Source organism: Euprymna scolopes, chromosome 9, assembly GCF_053919585.1.
Source record: "Euprymna scolopes isolate OS-2025 chromosome 9, ASM5391958v1, whole genome shotgun sequence".
Lineage (NCBI taxonomy): Eukaryota > Metazoa > Mollusca > Cephalopoda > Sepiida > Sepiolidae > Euprymna > Euprymna scolopes.
This window is the reverse complement of record NC_136490.1, coordinates 39,628,024-39,642,455: the sequence shown is the minus strand read 5'-3', so window position 1 is coordinate 39,642,455 and position 14,432 is coordinate 39,628,024. Positions and strand designations below refer to the sequence as shown.

Below are 14,432 nucleotides of genomic sequence, written 5' to 3'. Positions count from 1 at the left end.
AACAAGTACTACCACTCCGGGTCAGAGTGGACCTGGGAGCAATGGTAATTAAAGGGTGGCTCCACACTCCCCAAAGCCCGCAAACTGGGGCCTCACCAGTGGATATAGTTTAAGGTCATATCTAGAACCATTATTTTATGTACTATGCATGCACACTTGATGTGTTTTAGTGCACCTGAGCACTGTAAAAAATTAATCTTTTATTCACTCACTTGGAGTTCTCACACATCATGATCACTCACTGGCATATGTGGTGTTCCCTGGAGTCTGAGTGACAAGTCTACTCAGATTTCCAGTGCTCTCTACCACTTTTGATAATCATCACAGATGACATCACATTATTACAACAGCCACTTACCTTTGATCATTCGCTGGCAACGGCTTTTGGTATTCCTAGGAATTTAGGTAGAAAAGTCTCATCACAAGGCCTTAGTGTTCTCTGCTCTTCCTCTTCTGTTCTTCTGTACCTTTAACAACTCTTCAGTATGGTGCCAGCCACAGTAGATGCCACCATTTTTTTAGACTTTCCATTATAATTTTCATTGAGTGTTTTAAATTGGATGCTACAGATAAAATATCCTCTTCAATTTCATATTTGATGCTCTATAAACTAACCCTTTAAATATTTTTCCCCCAGTTTGTCTCCCTCATCATGTTAGAGTATGGTGTTCAGGCCTCTGCTCCATATCTGATACATCCAGTTTCAGACCCCGCCCAACAGAGCTATATGGAGTTTAGGAAATTGATTTAAAAAAAAAAAAAAATAAATAAAATAAAAAGAATTAAAAAAAAAACTGATGGCTAGAAAATATAGCGGTGGATAAAAAAGCCAGGGAATATATGAGGTGCCTTCAATAACTTTCCAGACTTTTTTCGTTTGGGCACTTTTATTGATAGTATACACATAAAAATCTAGTCCCCTTTGAAGTATTCTCCTTCGGCTGCAATTCACTTGTTGTATCGTTCCAACAAGTCCTCTTGTGTGAGTATGTAAGTAACCCTCGTCACAGCCTCTTTCATCTCAATTGTTTCATAACAGCTTCTAAGGTTTTCCTTGAACTTAGGGAATAGCCAAAAGTCACAGAGAGCAAGGTCTGGGCTATAGAGAGTGTAGAACTGTCTTCATGGCTATCTTGGTTAAATAGTCTGTGACAAGGATGGACTGGTGCATTCATGTAAATCTTTCATATCTTCAGTTTCACGTGAATAATTGTGTGTACAGTTCCCAAACCGACATCAAACTGTGCACTTATTGTCTTTATATAGACACGACGGTCTTTATCCCTGAAATTCTTTATTTGGCCAATAAACTCTGGTGTTCTGACTTCCTTACTCCTCCACACCTAATCATCCCTCATAAACTCCTGCCTTCCTTGAATCTCTTATGCCACTCAAAAACTGATGTTTAATTCATGCAAGATGGTCCAAAATCAGTCTGAAGCATTCCATAGGTTTCTGTAGCATTTTTTTTTTTTAAGTTTAAAACAGAATTTCATTGCATATCGTTCTTAAGTGCCCTCATGTCCAGATTGCATTTTTGAAATTCACCAGCTGAAACAATCGGGCTTTAGTAGACTGTATTCCAATTCCTGCTGTAGCTGCTCATTTGAACCTGAAATCATAAAAATTAGTCGATCATCTCATAAGATATATAACAATAACATACTGAATTTTCAAGAGTCTACGGCAATTTTAAATTGCTTGTACAAAAAAAAAAAAAACATACACACACAATTAAGTCCTTAAAGGTTTTCTTTTACTTACAAAGAGAAAGTCTAAAAACTTGATATAACTGGTTTCAAGAATTTTAAAATGGAAGGGTGACTGAGAGTTGCATAGAATGGAGAATAAGTCGACACTGAACTTATAAATAACCATGCTTGTGCCTATAAGATGTCCACAGCTAAAATATCAGATCGTGAATAATTTGCAGATGGAAGTTTTGATGAAACGTGCTGTTGATCCGGACATCCAATATTTGTGACATCCACCTAACTTTGTGCAAACTGCAACCTCCTTAAACAAAATAAACAATAGAATTATGGTGGGGTGGGAGAACATCTTTTCATATTGAACACTAAATAGGTTTAGTGGAAAAAAAAAAAACATGTATTTGATACAAAATAACGTTTGATTTCTCTTTAAGGAGAATTCAAAGATTGGCTACTTAAATAGTGCAGGGTCTATCTGATCTGCCCTTTTGAAAGCCGACTCAAAAATCTTTCTTTTTTTTCTCCCTTGAGTGCCAATGATTATTCGATCTTATTTCGGTCTACAATCTCCTCAACGGTCATTACAATATACCCAGGTGTGTATTATTCACTCTTGCATCAGAAAAAGGTCAACATGGTCACCACAAGGAAAAATTTCGTTAACGATTTCGATTGAACCAGAGGAGAGACGCTTTCTCAATTCGGATCACTGAACCTTGGAATAGACTTCCAAGAGACGCACTAAATGTAGCAATAACCTAGCATTTTGAGGCAACTGTTATCTTCTGTGTAAATTTTTATCACTCCGTTTAGTAATTGAAGCATGCTTGTCTTATTTGTTGGTAAGTAAATAGAATATAATAAAAACCAATGTGTATTTATTTGTATATACTAGCATTTCAGCCCGGCGTTGCCCGGGTGTTTGGAGGTGTATGTTGAGCAAAAAAAAAAAAAAAAAAAAAAACGGTCAATTTTTTAAAACTTTGACCTCTATTATAACCCCTTAAAATTTATTGTTTTGGGCTCAAATCAAGTTATTAAGTTATGTCTATGTCCAAGGAACCTATATCTAAAATTTCAAGTTTTAAATCCAAAATTGTTTGAGGAGTTTGGTAGAGTTCTCAAAGGTCAAATCGAACTTTGAACCCTTAACAGTCAAATTTCTGGCCGAAAACCGATCACATAGATTTTCCCGAATTTCAGTACCCTGTATATCAAATTTCGAGTCTGTAGACTTAAATTGAGTTATTGCATAGGGAAATGTACACAGACACACACAAACGTTCATTTTTACAGATATATATACACATCATACAAAATTTAGAAAATTTAAAAAAAAGCAAAAAAAAAACAGAAAACCTATCGAGCAAAACCATTTCAAGTGTTTAGTGGAATAGAGAATGCAAGTAGCAAGTCTGACACCCCCTTTACTCTGTACCCATAATGAGAAGTTTCCTTTTATTTTTGTTATACAGTTTTTAATTTTTTAAATTGAAACATTTTATTTATTTATTTTTTTTACTTCATCGGCAACAATATATATTTTATATGAATTCTAACAGACCGCCTGGCGTTGCCCAGTCATAAATACATTTATATGTGATATTTTAATTTAGGCAGATTTCATATTTATTATAATCAAATCTCATTACCATATATCAAAAAATTAGCAGTAGTTCGGTAGACACCATTCTGCACAAAGACAAGGTCACTTATATATATATATATATATATATATATATATATATATATTTATTTATTTATTTATTTTTTACCTTTAGTGAACACGGAGCTTTACAATTTATTTCGGCGGACACAGATCGTCCGACCTGCTTCATCACATTCTGTATCAAACCTGTATTCACTAAAGGTAAAAAAAAAATAAGATAACATTTAGCTCTACTTCAGTATTGAGCACGTTTTTATCCCTTTTTTTGACCACTCCACCTTGGATTATATATATATAGATATAGAGAGAGAGAAAGCGATTGTGTGAAAACTATTAAAGCATTTCTTATGTTTGACAGAAGCTGTACACTTGTATGCATATATTTTCTTAAGAATATATAAAAATATATGCATGTTTCTATAAGTTTACTGCTTGGAATAGTATTTACATATAAAGAAATAGCATAAAGTTTTCTTTAGATAGCTCAATAGTGCTTTAATAGAGCTATAAATATTTCTTATAATTACCGCTTTACAAGGAACAGACATTTGTATTGTTCCTCATTTTAAACAATTGTACGCGATATGAGAGTATTATTGATGATGATGGAAATAAGGAGCATTTTTTAGGAAAGGTTGTTATGATTTAGTTTAATGCATACACACACTTTTTTGTGGATATTGATAAAGAAAAAATCTGTCTCCTTTCATGATAATTTCTGTTGACATAAACGGTTATTAAAAAAGAACACTAGCTGAAAACGTCCAATATAAAGATATTCTAAAAAAAAAATGTCAAATGGCGCTTTTTGGCGATTTGACAAGTTCATCTGAGTAGACCACCCCTGTGAAGAAAAGCAGTTAGCTAAATTCTGGGCCAAAAATTATTGGCTCACTCGAAATGTAGGTTGGATGCTATGAGTTTCTTTGGATAAGTAAAAAACAAGATGGTGGATACAAAGTTAAGTGTATATTAATTGTCCTGAATTTGATCACCCTCAAAAGATACAAAATATTTATTTTCTTACTCAGACGAAATGGCACTTGAATAAAAAAAATCTTTGTTATGCAAATGAAGGATGGACCCTCTCATGTGAGTGATGTTGAAAGGTAGACCCAATGGAGTGTGAAGCCAATTTAAAAAAAAATTTTTTTTTTTTATAGAGCTTGAGAATTTCAAAAACTGTCTAAGATTTGTTTTCTGAGAATTAAAATTCTGGGAATTGGAGGGGGGGGAGTTAGCCCACCTGATTCTCAATGTAATAAAAGGCAAAAATAGTGTTGAGGACAAACTCTGCAAACTGCATGGGGCTTTCACACTAGTTCAAGAGAAACCACTGACTTAAGTCTCACTCTATTCTAAGCCCCTGAATCTACGCTGAAGAGACAAGCCTGAATGTACTAATGGAAGCCACCAGTCCCAGAAAATTTGTATTTAGTCACAACTTATGAACAATCAGTTTTGTAACTTTCAGTAAATAATTTTTTGTTTATAAGAAAAATGACCACTGGTTTTTCTTTATTTGTTGATTGCCTGTCGAATTGAAGGTGCAGTTGACTTCAGATTTACCCTGATGTCCAGACGGTGAAGACACAAACTAAGCCATTGTGAAAAGAACTCCGCACAAAGTCAGTGACGGACAGCTAACTGAAGTAAACAGTGTTGTCACATGACTTAGGATCATGCACGTTTTGTGTTCTGAGCAGTATTTTCCAGTGAAGGTCTTGTTACACTTGAAGGGTCTGTCACTAGACGGTTAAGTGTAGCCATCGGGACAGGGTTAGTGCACAGTTTCTTACTCATGTGAATGACGAGGATCCGCCCAGGGTGGTATTACAATAAAACCTAACATTTTGAAAAATGAGCAACAATGAGTGTCGCTTCTCAGTAAAGCAGTAATTATAAAAAATATATTTTTGTATTGTAACATTTTCAATGATAAAATAGTCTATGTACAAGTTTTTTGCCCTCTTTTGTACATGGTTTTCGTGTTTAATTTGTTTAATCTTTTTCTACTACTTTAATGGTTAGAGACAAGCTTAAATGTCCGTTATAAATGTAAAATGTGAATTACCTGTTTTCCTCTTCACTACTGACCAACTATGCTATGCTATGCTATGCTATTTTTGTCGCTGATTTTCGTTTTTCATGCAGAAAGATGACACGGAGACATTCAATTTTCTTCAAAGTTTTATTTAGAGAGACTGGGCTTGAGAGAGAGAGACTAATGTTAACTAATCTACTTCTTAAACTTAAATTTCTAACTTACTAAAATGAGTGACGCAGACGGACAGACATCAAAATAACATTTGCCTTAAGTTCAAGTTTCTTACATTATTGGCCATGACTCGTTCGTATAGCTTTCACCATGGGACTGATCTGAACACATTACATTTCTTTGAAATGTGACTTCATTCATCATCATTCAACTCCTGTTTTGTCTACGACGTTCTCCTACCTTAAATTTGTGTTGCTTGTCTCTAGGAACGATTCTATTTACACATAAAGGTTATCCTGACATGCACTAAATGTGGATCTTGTAAAAATTTATACATAATCGCTACTCATGTAGGGTCCCTAATATGTAACCGTTTAGATTCCTTTATAATATAGTCCAAATTGTTACAAGTAATAAGCTCAATGGAGATGTAGTTCCACCTTCAGAGCATATATATTGTCGAGTTTCATTGCAATAACTAAAAAAAAAAAAAAAAATCTGTCTACAATCATGATTTTTATTAACATTATATATATATATATATATATACTACCATTGTAGACGAAATGAAAATTCCATGAGCAAAGTTTTTGCTAGAACTGTCCGTCTGGAACAAAATAGCATGGGGGCTTCTTCCCAGCTGACTATAACACGGTCGTTTTCAAGTCTAATGTAAATAATTTCTTAAGCCGTCCTCCTAAATAATGGTTTCATTAATAAGGGTTTAATTATTACCGATCATCACAATGTTGTCTCATCCACCTGATATTCATTAACCCTTACCCTCGAGTGGCCTTTTAGCCTTGATAACCACCTCTGTATATATAAACGTTGTTGATATCTAGATTTTGCTTAGTCAGCAGGTGCTGAATTATAGCACAGGGGTAGAGGCGTAGACTGTCAGCTCGGCGGTCAGGTTTCAATCCTGGCTTGAAGTACTTGCTTGTCTAGCCGTACTGATGAGCTGTAAACAGCACTGTCTGTAGATGACTATATATATATATATATATATATATATATATATACACAACACATTTTATTGTTATAGATAACATTTTTGGAAGTTTAGCATTGATTAAATCAATTGCTGTGTAACTGATTTTGATGCCGATTTTTACATATAAAAATGACTTATGCGTGCGTGAAGTTCAGTTTTGCTGGGCATTTTTTTTTTAATTTCTTTGTTTTTTATTTTTAATTTTTTTTTTATTTTTAATTTTTTTTAATTTTTTTTTTTTTATTTATTTTCTTTTTTTATTTCTTTTTTTTTTTTTCTTTTTTTATTTCTTTTTTTTTTTTTCTTTTTTTTTATTTCTTTTTTTTTATTTCTTTTTTTTTATTTCTTTTTTTTATTTCTTTTTTTATTTTTTTTATTTCTTTTTTTATTTCTTTTTTTTTATTTCTTATTTTTTTTATTTCTTATTTTTTTTATTTCTTATTTTTTTTATTTCTTTTTTTTATTTCTTTTTTTTTTATTTCTTTTTTTTTTTATTTCTTTTTTTTTTTTTCTTTTTTTTTTTTCTTATTTTTTTTTTCTTTTTTTTTTATTATTTTTTTTTTATTATTTTTTTTTTATTTCTTATTTTTTTTTATTTCTTATTTTTTTTTATTTCTTATTTTTTTTTATTTCTTATTTTTTTTTTATTTCTTATTTTTTTTTATTTTTTTTTTATTTTTTTTTTATTTCTTTTTTTTTTATTTCTTATTTTTTTTTATTTCTTTTTTTTTTTATTTCTTTTTTTTTTTTATTTCTTTTTTTTTTTATTTCTTATTTTTTTTTTTATTTCTTATTTTTTTTTTTTATTTCTTATTTTTTTTTTTTATTTCTTATTTTTTTTTTAAGGAAGATTCTAATCCATGGGATTATATTGTTTTTGAATTTGATGGGAAATGTGCCAAGTTGGGATGCTGCTTATTGGAAACCTGGTTGTTATGTAGGATCAGATCATAGGATTATGTACACACTCACAAATAACAAATTTATAACGATTCTAACTTTGTATTTGACTTATCCAGACTGCTGTTATCATCTTGGATGTTATCCTCACTGGATGAGTGTAATCTAATATATAAAAGGCTATATGTCTGTCTGTCTGTCTCCATATTTTCAAATTCCAAAACTAAAAGTCGCAGAGCGGCGCTAGGGGCCTAAAATGATTGGATTTTTTACGGACCGTTCTTTTATGGTTCTTTTAGCCGGTTAAAATAGTTTTTAAAGTGGAGCAAAAATGGGTCAAAATTAAAAAAGATCATTATACATTTTTTTGCATTCATCTTAGTTTATTTTTAACCATTCATATGCGTGCCATGTTGATGCTGTGGTAACGTCACCAGCTTTGAATGCTACAGTTTTGCTTTCAGTTTCAATTCAAGCTGATATACTCTTTTACTTTTGAAATCACAATTCTATGATACGAAATCTGAACAAATTAAAATATATTTAAGCGTATTTTACAAACCGCCCCCCCCCCGGCTAGTTGTATATGTTGAGCTCTCATCTAGTCCTCTCTTGCCTGATTGCAATATGATGACAGATCCATGATCAGATGGATTTTTCAATGTGGAACAACCAAATCAACACATTAGCATTATTTACATTGTTTAGATTACTGTTCTCATCTTGAGTGTTATTCTCATCACGCTTCAGTTAATATAACAGCTGACCTTCAAGTGTATCTTGTCGGATAAAGTACTGAATAAAATCCTGTTCAAAATAACTCTTATGGAGGATGAAGATCCACTCCTCGGTGTGGACAATGCTAAGGATGTAATTGGGAATTAAAACATCTACCCGATCATGGCTGATGAAATAAGAGTATGCTGCTCCTGTGGACGCATTTTCTTTCTTAAAAATGTCTTTGGGGAACAAAATAATGTGGGGCTTCTTCCCAGCTGATTATAACATGCTCATTTTTCAAGTCTAATATTAGGTTGGTGCAAAAATGTTTTTGACGTTCAACTGTATATAAAAACGGACATTATTTTTCCACCAACCTAATAATTATATAATTTCTTGTTGAGCCGTCCTCTTAAATAATTAGACCCTAACTATTACGTCTCCTAATCCACCTGATATTCATTGACCCCTATCCTCGAGTGGTCTTTGAGTCTTGATAAGCAGTGACCACCTTCTAGCACCCCCCTCCTCCTAAAAAAAAAAAACTTGAACAGCCCCCAAAAATCAAAAAACATTAAAAGCCGTGATTGAAAAGGACAAGACCGATAGCCATTAGTCGCGTGCTCTCGTGTAATGCATGAATGTAGGATTGACATGAAATTCTTAAAGATAAACTAAAATGGCCTAAAAATGGGCTGAAATGACTTAAATAAATAAAAAGTAAATGACTTAGAATGATTTTAATGAACTTAAGGCTGAATTGAATGACCTTAGGAATGACTTGAATGCTTAAAAAATAACTGGAATTCTTCAAAAACAACTTGAATGATCTGGAGAATGACTTTAATGGCTTTGAGACTGACTGGTTGTAAAGTGGTGATCATTTTACATTAAATTAATACAGAAAAGTTAACACTCACTTTATATCGCAAAGTTACAAACAAGTACAGCATGTAGTAAGAACAGATACTACACTTTGATCTTGGCCAAAAGGCCAAGAAAAGAGTATTTATTTGCTCCCCCACCGAACAAATTAGGCACAAGGCCGATTTTTAATGTGAGGAGTAAAGAGGAAATGGGGACCAACTCCCCGGGGAGTAGGGGAGCTGGATAGTGACAATTGGTATGAAGGGTTGCCCCTACATTGACCAAGGTCTTATATGTGGAGTTGCCCCCACATATGGTTTTTGCTTGAAATGAAAAGGACAAGATATTCTAGTAAAAAGCATAATAAATTTAGAACTTAAACTATTGCAGCATTAAGAATTGATTATATGTTATAAATTGAATTAAAAAAATAATTCTTAATGCTGCAATATTTTAAGTTATAAATTTATACTTTTTACTAAAATATTGTTCTTTTCTTTTCCAGTTTTAACAACTAGTCCTTTACTTTTCTATGTTTAAGCTTAACCATATTACTTTTCATGCTCGCATTTTTCTATTGTAATCCGTGATTTTTTTTCCAGACTCCCAGTAAATAACCCCCCGCCCCCCAATTATCTCTTTCATTCTCCATTTCACTTGTTACTTCTCGTTTCGTGAGAGCGGTGAATTGGTAGCAACAGTAGTCGCTGAAGCGACGTGGTTACTATGGAAACCAGTCATAAAAAAACGTCGCTCACCTTACGTTTTTTTACGATTTTGAACACCAGTAAATTCATCATAACTTTAGTTTTACTGAACGAAAATTAAACTTTTTTTCTTTTATTTTCTTTTCACAATATAGCTGAGGGGATCTATAAACTGTAATAACTGTTTGAAATTTGGTTGAAAAATGAGCGAGTGGTGAAGCTTTAAAGCAGTTCCAGTGACTAAAATTGCCACTTAACCATATATTCAAACACTACCATGTTTGAATATATGGTTAAGTGGCAATTTTATTGAATGATGATAAAGCAGTTTCATTTCTGAGCAAAAATTTCTGTTGCTTTTTTGCATATTGATCAACATGTAATCTATTTTATAGAAAAATAACATTTTTAATTTTCTAATATAGTAAAAAGTGAACAAGATTGGCATCACCTTTATGTATCATGCATAACCAATGTATCCATGCGGAAATACCTGTGGTACAAAAAAGTGTTAAGTAATAATCAGTTCCAGGTTAAAGGTTCAATTCTCAGTATGGGTGATATTAAAAATATAATTACGAATTCCTTAAGGCTTTTATCTAGTTATAAAAGATGGAACAAAAGCAAGCTACCCCTTGTAGATTAAAGGGGTCCATTCAAAATTCTGTACAGATTCGTACATTTCACAAGACGTGCCTGAAAATGGTCAGAGATAATATCAGTTGAAGCATTGTAAGAAAAACCTCCTAGATAAAAACAATGTTTTCCCTTGGCACCAAAACCACCAAAGTATAGGCTATTGTTGAGACGTCTTGTTCCTTGTTGATTGAGGTATGGCTTTGGTTCTGTGCAGTTCTAAGAGATCCACACCTCCAGGCTTCACTTTCTCCTGAGAAAGAGGTTAGTTTATTGCTAATCATCTGAGGCGCCCCTACTGCGGAATGTCGATGGGGCTACCAAAGCATTTTTGTTTTGTAGGCCACAGTGCTCTTCTAGCACACTGGATCTTCGAATCCCATTTTCCAACCCTTGTGTCACATCATCCTTCTATGGAAACGAGATAATTATCGAGAACAATTGTCTGAATAATCTTAGTAATCGATCCTCATCTAAAACAAATTTGAAAAAGTAAGGACTCTATCTTGCAATCTTGTAGAAGAGAATTTTCTACAATGTTAACTATATAATCTGTGATTGTGTTCACAGCTTGATGCAAATTCAAGGAGATTATGATTTACATTGAAGATAACATTAGCAGATTTTTTGCAAAGCTAGCAAATTCAGCCTTCACCAACTGCTAGATTTGTTAGTTCAGTGATTAAGGTGATTCTCGTGAAAGCTGTCACATGTTTTAATCAGGTCTTGTTTTTTCTCTTTCTGATTTTTCTGTTTTCCCGGTCTAAATTTACCGTTTATTGGAGGGTATTACACATGCAAGCATTGTTTTTTTTTAAAAAAAAAGAAAAAAAGCAGTGTATTAGTGTGGTGATGGTGTGGAGAAACCGAGGGATAAACGGCCATGATTAGCATGCGTCTGCTGCAAGAAAATGGTGGCTGCATACAGGCGTGAACCTAGAACCGTATGAGTGAGACGAGTGATTATGTAAATTAAGTGTTGAGTCGAATCTCTGCAATTATATGAATGTAACTTTGTCTCTGTGTTCATTCCTTATAGACTCCGAAATGGCTGAATAGATTTTCTTCTAAATTTCTAGAACTTAAGTGTATAAGTCTGGGAGTGATCTTAAGTTTTGTCTTGGAATACCCCCAATGATTACCGATAATCGAAACCATTATTTAAATTTAGCTATCATCGGTAAGGCCATTTTCCATGTCGTTGCTAAAAAATGATAGAATGAGCCATGAAAATTCTACTGTGGGTAAGTTGATAGCGTGTTATTTTTTTTTGTGTCTTTTTGGGTTTATTTTATTTTTTTTTTTGTATGACATGGTTTGTAGGTTCAAACTCTGAACAACAGTGTATAGTCAACAGACGGAAAGGAAGGAGAGTTACTGTAGTTTCACCTTTCTATGAACTTGGTCACGTGCTCAGCTCGCCTTGGAGATGGCGTCTGATTGGGCAAGCCAGAAGAGAAGTTGATTGCTAGCACCAATGAACATGGAGTTTACAAGCCAAAGATATTCAGAATCTCAAACTGCAAAGTGTCGCTGCTGTTATATATATTCTTGCAGTAAACGCCTTATCAACTGCAAGCATTAATATTTTTCTTTTTATAAATACCCGAATCTTTGAATGGAGAGAGAAAAAAAAAAAAAAAAACGCCCTGAAAGATTCTTGCATAGTAAAAAAATAAATCTTTAAAAGTTTAATAATAAAAAAATCTTTTAGTTAAGTGAATAGAATTGCCTCCTTTTGGAAAGCGCCCCTAGTAATTAAAAAAACAACCCCAAAACAGCAAAACAAAAAACGATAATATAAACTTTTCTTTTCCTCCCTCTTAAATTTTTTTTTTCATTTCAAATTTGATTCTGCTTCCTGTGTCTTAAGTATATTACAGTATACCTTCCTGCAATGAACTCCTAAACAAACTCCCAACACAGTTCCTCTTTTTTTTTTTTTTTAATTATTTTTTTTTATATAAATACTCTAAAATCTGAGTGTAAAAATAAATTAAAATTAAAAAAAACTCCAAAACAAATGATTTAGATAAATGATAGAACTCTTCATATCTGACATCAGTACAGCTTTCCATATGCAGAACTTTTATTTCGCAAGTTCTTTCGTATGTAGAACACATTACTGCAGAACTGCTCCCCTGCAAACTACAACATAGTCTTCAAATCCAATGTCAACAAGTACTTGCCATAAATAATCAAACTTGGTTTATTGCATTGATCCGTTTTGGCTGACGATCCTACTATTTCATTGACCTTTATTCTCTAGTGGTTTTTGACCTTGATAAGTGGTGACTAAGTTCCTTTTTATCACGTATCCTAACACCTAGCTGCGTCTCTAACTTAATAAGTGAAAAATTCCATCTTGCTTAAACTAACCTTACATGGAAAATACCGTTTTTTACGTTATTTTGAACATCTCCACCCACCGTGGTACACTAAACGTATAAAAAACAAGAACATAAATCAGTCGTGAGGCTGCATATTTCTACTTGACAACGTAACGATGGGTAAAAGTTTTATCTGGGCCTTACTTCTCCATATTGTATGAAGTATTTCCAAAGTTATGCTATAGAAGCCGTGCTTACTCAAATTATTTATTGGGTCAGATGGAAATTGTGCAAGGTGGTTACCGTTATCAAATTGCATTAGATCAATACGTCAAACTTCGGAAAATCGAAAGTTGAAATTTAATTAATTTTTAATAATTCATTTTTAAATGGTACCAAACAAGGCATGAGGCCACTTGATGTAAGGAGCTAAAAAAACAAAAAAAATACTTCAAAGCTAGAAACTAGCCAACGATAAATGTTAGATGGATAGATTCCAGACCAGAAAACAGTAATTCTTTCCCCTTTGTCAGAAACCTCGCTCGTGGAATGTGAGAACTAAAAGATAAGATAAAGGAAGTGAGAATTACAAGGCTGCCGAAAGTAAATCAATGGTTCACTTTCTAGTCTTGTGATTTAAATGATGACCGAACTTGTCAAGTTCACATAGGATGCAAGACCTCATTTGCTACAATATGGGTTATGTAGTAAATCTCTACAATGAACAAGCGTAAATTCCACAATATCGCTGAGCTGCTTCTCAGTTAGTTATAACATAGCGGTTTTCAAGTCTAACATGAATTAGTTCCTGTTGAGCTGTCTTTTTAAATAAAGAAAGACTACACATTTGCGCAACTACTGAAAAAAAAATGGTTTTCACCATCCACCTGATCATGATTAACCCTTTTGGCTTTGATAAGCGATGACCTCCCCCTCTCCCCATCCAATAAAAAAAAAAAAAAAAAACTCAACTGAAAACGTAACCTTCCTGACAGAAGTAACAATCAAAAATATCAAGGCCCAAGAGAATATTTAATTTCCAAAATATTGGTTATTGAAATAAAAAATAAACTTTTTCTTCTGTATAATTTGACCCAATTGATCAAAATGTTCTAGATTTCTATTGCCAAAAGAACGTCTTAATGGATATAGAACATAATTATCCACCCCTTTTGTAATATTTTTTCTTTGCTTTTGAAAGGTCCCCATTTATAAGCCACTCCTTAGATATCCTGCACGAATAAAAACTGCCACAACAATGCATGCTATCAGGTATCTACTTTTTATCCTAAATAATGTGTCATTGCTGACTATTTAAACAATTTGGCTACCTTACCCCAACAGGATTCAGTCTGGTTTTGTTTTACATGTCCAACCCTTCAGGGTCATATAATGCAGAATTCTATTTTTCTATAACGTTTTTAGTTGCCCTACTTTTTTGTTTCGACAAAAAAACCTCAAACTCATATTTTCCACACATACACACACTTAAAAAAAAAAAACTGCAAAAATATACACGTGTCCCGTGCACATATTTCAATCCTGTATGATTCTTAATGCAGTCATTTACCTAATATAAAAGTCAGATACGTCCTAACATCGAGTATTGCTACCGCATCTGGTGAAGTGATGCTCAGAGCTTTTTTGTTTCGACAAAGTACGAAATCGATTTCACA

The 14,432-nt window shown here is 33.0% G+C and overlaps 1 protein-coding gene and 1 pseudogene across 3 annotated transcripts in view; one reads left to right on the top strand and one right to left on the bottom strand.

Annotated features, from left to right (window-relative positions):
• The window catches only part of LOC145284505 (polypeptide N-acetylgalactosaminyltransferase-like), an 848,687-nt gene that overhangs the window by 13,154 nt on the left and 821,101 nt on the right, over positions 1-14,432 (top strand). The gene's annotated exons all lie outside the window — the stretch shown is intronic.
• On the bottom strand, positions 9,088-9,222 carry LOC145285263 (U2 spliceosomal RNA; annotated as a pseudogene).